The sequence below is a fragment of the Peromyscus maniculatus genome, chromosome 22 (genome assembly GCF_049852395.1).
Source record: "Peromyscus maniculatus bairdii isolate BWxNUB_F1_BW_parent chromosome 22, HU_Pman_BW_mat_3.1, whole genome shotgun sequence".
Lineage (NCBI taxonomy): Eukaryota > Metazoa > Chordata > Mammalia > Rodentia > Cricetidae > Peromyscus > Peromyscus maniculatus.
This window is the reverse complement of record NC_134873.1, coordinates 5,759,416-5,770,018: the sequence shown is the minus strand read 5'-3', so window position 1 is coordinate 5,770,018 and position 10,603 is coordinate 5,759,416. Positions and strand designations below refer to the sequence as shown.

At 45.3% G+C, this 10,603-nt stretch overlaps 1 pseudogene; it reads right to left on the bottom strand.

Moving 5' to 3' along the window:
• Window positions 1-752: 752 nt before the first annotated feature.
• Window positions 753-3,058, bottom strand: LOC102927605 (GTPase HRas pseudogene; annotated as a pseudogene).
• Between the last annotated feature and the right edge of the window lie 7,545 nt (window positions 3,059-10,603).

The following is a 10,603-nucleotide window of genomic DNA, read 5'->3' as shown; positions in this document are numbered from 1 at the left end:
TTGAATTTCCTTCTAGAAACCTAATTACTGTTGTTGCACTAGTTCAAACAGAAAAAAAGTGTTGAACAAATTGGTGTGACTCTGAATAACTGGCCTATTATTTTTCTGGCTGAAAATGTATGACTAGAGAGAAAGGATGTGATTAATCCTTGGTATGCTCCAATAAAAATTGTTAGTCCATTGATCACATGGGACCATTAAGCTTGATTTAATGCTTTAAATTAATTTTTTGAGACTATAATTGTTAGGTCTCAAATTTGTGACAAACTGCTGAGTTATCCATTAATATGTCAAAGCAGGCAATACCTGCCTATTTCTCTCTGCATCAGGAGTACCAGAAATACCCTTCCCATCTACCCTGAACACTTCATCCCCAGGACTGTGCTGGGATTCCCGGAGGGAATGGAGAGGGGTTGAAGACTGGGGTGCCAGTGGCAACAGGGACAGTTCATGACAGTCTGTTTAAATTGTCCATGGGAAGGTCTTGGTCACCTCTGTCCACCATCCCCGGACTGGACTGGCTCCAGCATCACTTCCTTCCTTCCCTCCTCTTTCCTTCCTTCCATCTGCACCTCCTCCCTGCATCCAGCACCTCCATGTCCTGAGCCTGTACTGGGACAGGCACAAAGAACACCACTGACCATAGGCAGGGGGATTGGCAGAATCGGGGAGTGGGACAGGGACATGCGAAGTTCATTTGGCCAGCCGGGGCAACTGCCCCAAATGTCTGCTGGTCCCTACCTCACCTGGCATCAGGATAGCACACACTTGCAGCTCATGCAGCCAGGGCTGCTCTCATCCAGATGGTTCAGCTTCCACAGTATGTGTTGCTGAATCTCATGTACTGGTGTGTAGAAGGGATCCTCCACACCCTGCCAGGTCTTGGCTGATGTTTCAGTGTAGGGAATGCCATAGCTGCAGGCAAGGTCCTGGGCCTGTCGAGACTCAACAGTATGAGTAGCCAGGTTACACTTGTTCCCCACCAGCACCATTGGCACATCATCTGAATCCTTCACCTGCATGATCTGCTCCCTGTAGGGATGGATGTCTTCAAAGGACTTGGTGTTGTTGATGGCAAACACACAGAGGAATCCCTCCCCTGTGTGCATGTACTGGTCCCACATGGCGCTACATGCCTCTTGACCTGTTGTGACTAGGATGTCCAGCAGACATGTCTCCCCATCAATGACCACCTGTTTCTGATAGTAGTCCTCTATGGTGGGGTCATACTCCCCCGCAAAGTGGTTCTGGATCAGCTGGATGGTCAGGGCACTCTTTCCTATGCCTTCAAGCACCCACCACCACAAGCCTGTATTCTGTCACTGCTTCTATAGGGACTGTCTAAGGGCACAAAGGGGTGGGTGGGGAGCAGAAGGCCCTGATTGGGGCTGACATGGGTGTCCTTGTAGCCCCGAGACCAGAGCGTCATGGCCGCAGGGTGCAGAGTAACTGAATATGGGGGCCTATTTCCCCCTTTTTGTTTTAAGAGTTGTTCCTTAAGACACTGGTGATTTCTTTCTATAATTGTTTGGCCTTAGGGGTTGTAAGGGATCCCTGTGGTATGTTTAATATGCCATCTGTCAAAAAAAAAATCTAACATTGCCTTACTAGTAAAGCAGGGTCCATTGTCAGTCTTAACTTGTGTCAGTAAGCCTAAGGTGGCAAAGCATTGAAGGAAGTGTGTTTGTGCATGTTTAGTCTTTTCACCTGTGTGTGCTGTGGCCCAACAAGCTCCTGAATAAGTATCTAGGGGGACAAAAACATATTTGAGCTTGCCAAAGGCCAAGAAGTGGGTAACATCCGTTTGTCAAGAGTATTGGGTCTGAGGCCTCTAGGATTTACCCCCTGTGTTTGTAATGGGGGCACCTTTAAAAAGGGCTGACATGTTTTGCAAGTGTGCACTATCCTTTTGAGGTCCCCTATAGGGACCTGGGGGAACCTGTGTTGTAGGCCTCTTCAATCAATATGGGTCAAGTCATGTAGCTGAGTGGCCTCTTATAAGGTTGAGTGTCCCCTCATATGGTGGATATGAATGGAAGCCCCTTGTCCCTCCAGCAGGCCTCTGAACCATGAGAGGGGAGATGGGGTTACCATCCAGCTTAACATGTGCTTGGGGAATATGAGGAAGTAAATTAATAAAAATACCACCCGATTGTTTTCTGTAATGGTAACAATATCTTGTGGCATTTTGCCCTTTAACAGGACAAATAAGGATACAAAGTTATGTGGTGATATGTGGTGATATTTTATTTGTATGCTAACAAATAAAGTTTGCCTGGAGATCAGAGGACATAGCCAGCCATAAACAAGTCAGGCAGTGGTAGCACAAGCCCTTAATCTAATCACATGGCAAGCAGAGTCTCTGTGTGTTCAAGGACACACTAGGGAACAGCCAAGCATGGTGACACACTCTTTTAATCCCAATACCAACCATAGAGATCTGGAGGTCTGTACAGACAGGCAATGACAAGGAAGTGAGGTAGCTGGGCTAAGAGCCAATGAGAAGGCAGAACAGCAAGGCAATAAAGGCCCAGGTTAGACAGGAAGAAGCTCTCTCTCAGGAAGCTATGGCGGTGTGGTGAGCTAAGGTTAGCTGGTGGTTCTATTTCTCTGATCTCTACAGCTTTCACCCCTGTATTTGGCTCTGTGTTTCTTATTTAATAAGACTGTTTAGAAACTTGTCTCCAAGGTTATCTTTAGGGATAGGGACCCAAGGCAGTAGCCAATTAATTTCCCCAGAAGGCTCTGAAGTTGGGTTAAGGTCATGGATGCTGGGATATCCAACAGGGGCTTAAGGGGGATGGCTTTGGGTTAAGGTAGGATGAGACCCTAGCACTTTAAAAGGAGGTACCTTTTGAATCTTATTGGGGGCCACTGTGAACCCCCCTTCTAGGAGTATTGTGGGGACTTGGGTAAGGAGGCCCTCCAAGAAGGTGGAGTCCCTGTGTCCCAGGATTATATCATCCATATAGACGTAGGCAAGGTAGGTGTCTGAGCTCAATGTAGGTCCCAAGAATGTGGCTAGGTATTGTTGGCAGAAGGTTGGACTATTGGCCATCCCTTGTGGCAATTCAAGTCCATTCAAATCATTGATCAGGTTGGGAAAAAATTAAGAGAAGAGATGGAAAAGGCAAATTTCTCATAATCATCCAGATGTAATGGGATGGAGAAAAAACAATCTTTAATATCAATCACAACTAGGGTATATTCTGAAGGTATAGCGGGGGTCCAGGGCATTACCCTTAAGGGGGTGCTCACCAATTCCATCCTCTCATTTATCTTACTTAGGTCCTGAAGCATGCACCAGGCTCCGGATGCTTTTTGGATGACAAACACCAGTGTGTTCCAGGGGCTCATGGAAGGGCATATATGCCCAAAGTTATTTGTTCTTCCACCAGAAGGTGGAGTGCCATAAGTTTAGGTTTGATTAATGGCCACTGCTCCACCCAGATGGGACTTCCAGGCTTCCACCTGATAGGGGATACCCAGGGGGCAGTGGCCCTTAGGATTGGGGGTATACCCGAGTGGGTCTCTTGGGTTCCTCCTTGACTTAACAAGTCTGGAAGATGTCCCTTCTCTAGTTTAAAGGCTTTCCCTCTAGATCAAACTTGAATCTACAGTCCTTTCTCCAATGATACCCCTTCCTGCATCTAGGGCAGGGGATGGAGGGTGGCTTTGATCCCTCCAGCCAATTGGGGAGAGGGATGCTGTGGGCACTCCCTCTTAAAGTGCCCCTCCTGTCCACATTTAAAACAGACCTCCTTCCCTGAGGGCCCTGAAGTGCCTTGGCGCTGGCTAAAGCCTTAGTGATAGCCTCAGTCATTGCAGATGTCTGAGCTTGTAGGGCCAGGGCCAGCGATTGAGATTGATGTTGTTGCGTGTCCACATCCTGGGAGGCCACTACCTATCTCCTTAGGGAGCTTCCCCTCAGCTGTGTGGTGGTCTGCATTCATTCCCTCCCAAACCAGCAATTTTACAAACTGATCTCGGAGCTCTCCCGCTGGTAGCTTAAGATGAACACTCTGCTGGACCCGGTCTATGAAGTCTGGCAAAGGCTCCCCAGGTTTTTGCCTCACCTGGGATATAGGGGACTTGGTCGGCCCTTCATCCAATTTGTACCAGGTATTAAGCCCCACTTGTCTCACTTGATCACTGATACAGACTGGTATCCCGGCTTGCTGTACTCCAGTGGAGTGTCCCTCTCCTGTCCCCGCCAACATGGCATAGGTAATTGGAATCTCGGGATGGGCTTGTCGGAAGGCCTCCGCCTGCACCCCACATTTCTCTTTAAAAAAGGAACACCATTTGATGAACTGAGAGCTAGTGAAGACGGCTTTGGCCATGTCCAGCCAGTCCTTAGGGACACACGGGTGGCAGGCAATGTCCTGTAATAGAGTCTGGGCCCAAGGAGAATTTGGGCCATACTCGGCCACCACCTTTCGGAGCTCTTTAAGATCTTTGGCCTCCCATGGGCACCATTCTAGGGCCCTTGGGGAGCGAGGCCAGCTGCACCAGGTCAGAGTCCTCTCATGGCCCTTCCTTGACAGGATAAGCCTCCGTATAGGTTGCTTCCGCCAATCCCCATACCTCCTCGGAAGGCCGGTCATGAGAATCCAGGTCATGCAGGTCCCTCCGCAGGGCTGTGTAGGGTGATGCTCCTGGCTTGGTCCCAGGAGCATAAGGCAGGGGCCCAGGATCCTTCAGGGTGCAAGAACTGGGAGAATGACTTTTACTTTCGTTTTAACCCCCACTGCTGGTCATTCAATTTGGTCAACGCGCTCCCTGTGGAATTTAGCCCATTCCTTTTCCTCCTTATCTTTCGATGCTTTTCCCCCTTTCTCCCAGGCCCTGTGTTGTCTTTTTCTCCTCTGTGGACCCCTGTGGGGAGAGGTATTGCATACAGGTGGAAGGACATTTTAAGGGCTGTGACAGTCGAGTAGAATCCCAAGGGTGGCAGGATGCCAAAATGTTCTCTCTGTATGGCTTATCTCTCCACCTGGGCCCAGATAGTCCATGAGAAAAGGTTGGAGTTAGGGACTCAGGGGGCCAGGGTGACGATAGTGTCCCAGGTCTTGATAGCACTGCTATCAGATAACTCAAGCCCTCTGGACTTGAGCATGAGCCGAAAAGCCTTTAGGGCTGGTTCTTCCTTAGTTGAAATAGAATTACCCACACTAAAGGTTCCCCTTACCCTGAGTAACATTCACATTAATATGGAAGATTTTCTTGGACCTTGCACGTACACTAAACCCCTAAACAATGTGTATGCCTGTTAGGATACTTGAAAAGTATGAAACTAAATGGATGGACAGTTTTACAACATGGCTCTAATGTGGCCATGATTAACATTGTGACATCTGTTATGGCATTGTTTCTTGTCTTGTTCCTTAAATGAATGTTTTACAAACACTAATCAGTTACCTGACAGTGATAAACATAGTTTTGTGAGAATGCAATAATCCTCACAAAGCTGTGCTTGTTTTCACTGTCGTTTTTCATTAAAATTTCAGGACACGTTAAAATTTCTTCAGAGGGGCTAATGTATCAGCTTGCATATGGAAATTGTCAACCATATCTTATGAACTTTGATTATGTTTTTCTTTTTTTATGACACTTAAATGTTTTTTTATTTTGTGTTTGTGAGTGTGTACATATATCTATGTGCCATGGCAAGCCTTTAGAAGTCACATGACAACTTTCAGGAGTTGATTTTCTTTTTTTTTCCATTCTAATTTTAATTTTTTTAATGCTGAATGCCGTTTATTGAAGGAGGGAGGAGGTCTTAAACACAGGCTTACAGCACAATGGGAGAACCCTGGAGGGCAGGAGTTCGCTATGGATGTTTTATAATCTTGCATCTAAGCTGTTAACACCCATTATGCAGGATACACAGACAAGGAACTTCTCTTAAGCATTCAGGAGGTTGAAACCCGGGAAAGAATTAGCATAGGGAGGATATCAAGGTCAAGGTCAGCAAGCAAGGCAACAGTTACCCATTGTTACCCAACAGTTACCCATGGGGGCCAGGATCCTACAGGTCCACCTTTTACTAATAAATGAGCTTCTGGGCCGGGCGGTGGTGGCGCACGCCTTTAATCCCAGCACTCGGGAGGCAGAGCCAGGCGGATCTCTGTGAGTTCAAGGCCAGCCTGGGCTACCAAGTGAGCTCCAGGAAAGGCGCAAAGCTACACAGAGAAACCCTGTCTCAAAAAACCAAAAAAACCAAAAAAAAAAAAAAATGAGCTTCTGACTTAGGTTGTATGCGACATCAGCAGGTCACCTTACCCATCATGGATACGCCTGCCCAGGCACTCTGCCTTAGGTTTGTGAGCAACCCCCAGACATTACCCGTCTCTGAACACTCATTGTCATACAGGCTCAATCGTGAGTGAGCTGCAGAGTTAACCGTTGCCAAAGATCTCAAAGTGGCACTGAGCTTGCAATCTGTGTATTCGACACAGAAGAGACCAACAGAAGTCCTAACCCACCCATATCCAGTAGGCTAAAGGCAACTGAGCCATTCCCTTCCTTAATGAGCCTTACTAAAAATTGGTGTCCTTGTAAGATGATATCCCAAAAGCAAATGGAACTTGAGCTTATAAATTTATAATTTTCAAAGCCAATCAAAATGTATATAACTATTGAATTAAATTTATCATGCCCAATAGAATGAAAGATTAACTGTCAATCATGTCTTATGAACTTTGACTATGTTTATCAATATTGAGGTCTTCCCATTTGTAGCCTAAAATACAGTAATAGAAAATGTATAAAACAATATTAGAAGTTATGAAAAAATTGAAATTAGTATCTTTGGTGAACCTTAGAACAAGGCCTGATTTACTCACCGCATCCTTTCTCTTTCAGAGTCCAAATTACTAAAGACCACCAATCTCCAAAAAAAAAAAAGGCTTGTCCCCTTAAGTTAAAAAGGAAGAAAAACTCCTTTTCTTACACATGGAAGTGAAGCTCTGGTAGGTTTCCACCATCAAATCTTTGTAGAGACTCTTCTGAAAAGGATCTGGCAAAGCCATTCTTCATGAGTGAACTTCACACACACACACACACACACACACACACACACACACACATCTTCATAGGTCACTACATGCTAAAATATCCCATATATGTATGTAATAGATGTGGTGAGACTGACAGCATTGTAAATGTACAACTCAGTGAGAATAAGTCTACATAACTCTGTGTGCTCTATATACTACTTCCACGTCACATGATTTCAAATGCAGTCCCCAACTCATTTTAGAGGGAAACAGAGAAGAAGGATCATGCCTCTCATTCATTGCTCTGCCCCCTGAATAGGATATGGCATTTCAGAATAAATGCTTAGTAACATATACAGAGACACATGCAAACAGCGCAACACTGCTGAGTTTATATCAGCAAAACTGTATCAAAATTACTAGCTTCAAAAAAGGATGGACAGGATGGGTATGGTGGCTCACAACTTTAAGACCTAAGGAGTCAGAGAACACCCTTCTCTTTAGTTTCCAGGCCAGCATGGATTTCATGTCTAAGACAACTAAAGGTACATATGAGATGCTGTCTAAAAAAAAAAAAAAAAACATTGAGAAACCCTGTCTCAAAAAAAAAAAAAAAAAAGCAAAAGAACAAACAAACAAAAAAAAAAGAAAGAAAGAAGGAAAAGGAAAAAGAAAAAAGATAGATGGAACTCAGGGGTTCACTCCAAATTCCTGCAAAGAGTTAAATATTCACTACAGTTCTGTAATAGTCTATCAGAAAACTGGAGTGACCCTGTTTAAAGTGTAAGGCAAATATGATATTCCTAAGGAAGAATTCATTTTTAATAAGTTATTGACTGACAGGTAAAATAGTTCTCAAAAATGTTAATAAATTAAATGTTTAAGATAATAAAACAAGGCCAGGCGGTGGTGGCACACGGCTGTAATCCCAGCACTCGGGAGGCAGAGGCAGGTGGATCTATGTGAGTTTGAGGCCATCTGGTCTACAGAGCAAGATCCAGGACAGGCTCCAAAGCTACGAGAAACCCTGTCTTGAAAAACAAAACAAACAAACAAACAAAAACCCCCAAAAAACCAAAAAACAAAAAAAGATAATAAAACAATAACAGCAACAACAACAAAAAATAGAGTATATAAAGATGGTGCTACAGTGAATATCACTTGTGGCTTTTATAAAGGACCTTAATCAATAAAAGCCTTTAATACCCACACTTGATAGGCAGAAGGATAGTAGTTCAACACCAGACTGGTCTACGGAGCAATTTTGATGGCCAAGGCTAGATAGAGAAAAAGAGACTCTGTCTCAAAAATAAAAACTTGAATTGACGTGTTTGTTTTTTTTTAATTAAATTATGATTCAAGGTCTCTCCATGTAACTGCCTGATATAGGTGCTACAGTGGAACTTGAATTCCCGAAACAGCAATGTGTGTTCCTACCAGCTGAGCCATCGCTCCAGCTGAAAATATAAATATTAAATCATTGTAACTTTAAACCAACAGGTTTGCTTTTTCAGACATTTAAAAGCCCACCGCCCTGGGTTTGGGGAACCAGATTCAGGTCATCTGCAAGAGTAGCACAGTCTGGACAGCTGAGCCTTCTCTGCAGGCACTGCAGGTTTCTGAAGCTGACGAGCCAGTACCTTTGGAAGATGGTTTTCTTTTTTTTTTTTTTTTTTTGGTTTTTTTCGAGACAGGGTTTCTCTGCGTAGCTTTGCGCCTTTCCTGGAACTCACTTGGTAGCCCAGGCTGGCCTCGAACTCACAAAGATCCTCCTGCCTCTGCCTCCCGAGTGCTGGGATTAAAGGCGTGCGCCACCACCGCCCGGCGGAAGATGGTTTTCTTAACTTTTCTTTTCTAACAATAAAAACATGGCAGCCAAAGCCACCCACTCAATGCACCCTCAAATAAAGCAAGAGTCATTGTAAAATTATCTGTCATGGTCATCATGGCTGTCTTCATGTTCACAAGTAAGGTGGTATAAATAAACATAAGCTTTATGCTTTGTAATTTGCAGGTGTTTGGTATGCTGGAATTTGAAGATATTTGACCCCAAGCAGGGTCATCTTGGAAGGTAAAGCCATCTTCAGCTTAATTGTTTATAAATTGTGACAATAGTACCATACGCATCTTGGGCCTCTCCAGGGGCAAAGACTGTCCAACCCTTTAGAAGTCACATTAGTATAGGACTCCACCTGCTAATTTCCAAGTTCAGGTACAAATAAGTAGCCCTGGGAAAGTAGATTACTGAGACAGAAATCATACGGTGACCCACACTGAACATGTCAGTCAAGTGTTCGTGTGGCTTTAAAGAATCCTCAGCGGAAGGCCTGCAGGCAGAACACAGGATAAAATTCCTCCACAGAGCAGTGGAGCACAGCAGTAAAGCAGCTGGACAGGGATTCTTCATGCCATTGCCACTGCTGCTGGCTGCTGCTCCAGCACCGTCACAGATGCCAGACAGGGTGTCAAAAAGTGGACCGTGGACTGGGGGGCAAAGGCCAGGGTGCCACAGTCCCACGTGGACTCCAGAACAAAGACTGACGCTAATGGTCCCAAAAGCTGGGGTGGCAGAGCCTGGTCATGCTTTGTCATTTGCTCTTTTGAGATAGGGTCTCATGCATAACCCAGGATTGCCTAAATTTCACAGCGATCCTCCTGTCAGTGTACTCAGTACAGAGGACAATTGAATGTTAAACCTACTTTCTGTTTACTTAATGAGTAAATGCTGGGAAAGTGTCCATGTTTGCCTAACAATGTGCAGCTGGGAGAAGCATGAACAATCCTAGGAGAGCCTTGTTGAAACTGTTGATGCGTGGTGAACGGCAGTCAGGTGGTTTAAATTTGACCTGGATGGGCTGGGCATCATTTCATCTGTGAGACAGGGAGATCACTCCATTATACATTAAGTAATGATCTGTGTATGCTAGAGATGCCGTGAATGGGCGGGGGGGTGGGGGGGAGAAAAGGAAAAAAAAAAAGAGGAAAGGACATGACTGCTCCTAGGTGTGGTAGAGAAGAAAGTTTGTTTTTGATAAAAGGGAAGGTGTAGGGAGAGACAGGGACGTTTGGGAGAATCCAGAGTGTACAGGAGCCCGAGTAATGTGAGAAGAGGAGGCAGAGGAGTGGGGAGAGCCAGTTGAAGAGGTCAGGAAAACAAAGTGTACATGGAAAAAACTGGGTTATCAGAATGGTTAGTATATAGGGAAAAGCCGCTCAGCCCCTGGGCTGGAAAAGTTCAGGGAAGGCGGTAGGACATGGCAGCCATATCCTGCCACAGATAGGGACTGGGGGAGGCAGGGAGAACCTGGCAGCCAGCGTCTGCTTTTATAGGTTAAATACGCACCTCAGCCTTTTGTACTAGATTTGAGACTTAACACCCTGTGTCCAGGAGGAAGGACGGTAAGTGCCTACTGAGTGCAGGAAAAGTGCAGGGACGTCTTTGCAGTTCATGCTCAAGTTCTTTTGCAATGGTATTTTCTGCAAGTCTGAGACAGTTCTGGGCTCGATTTGGAGGCCAGGGCTAGGAACTACTGTGGTGTGTCCCTTCACAACGCTCCATCCTTAAGGGAGTTGCTCCCCCTACTCAGGACGCACTAACCAAT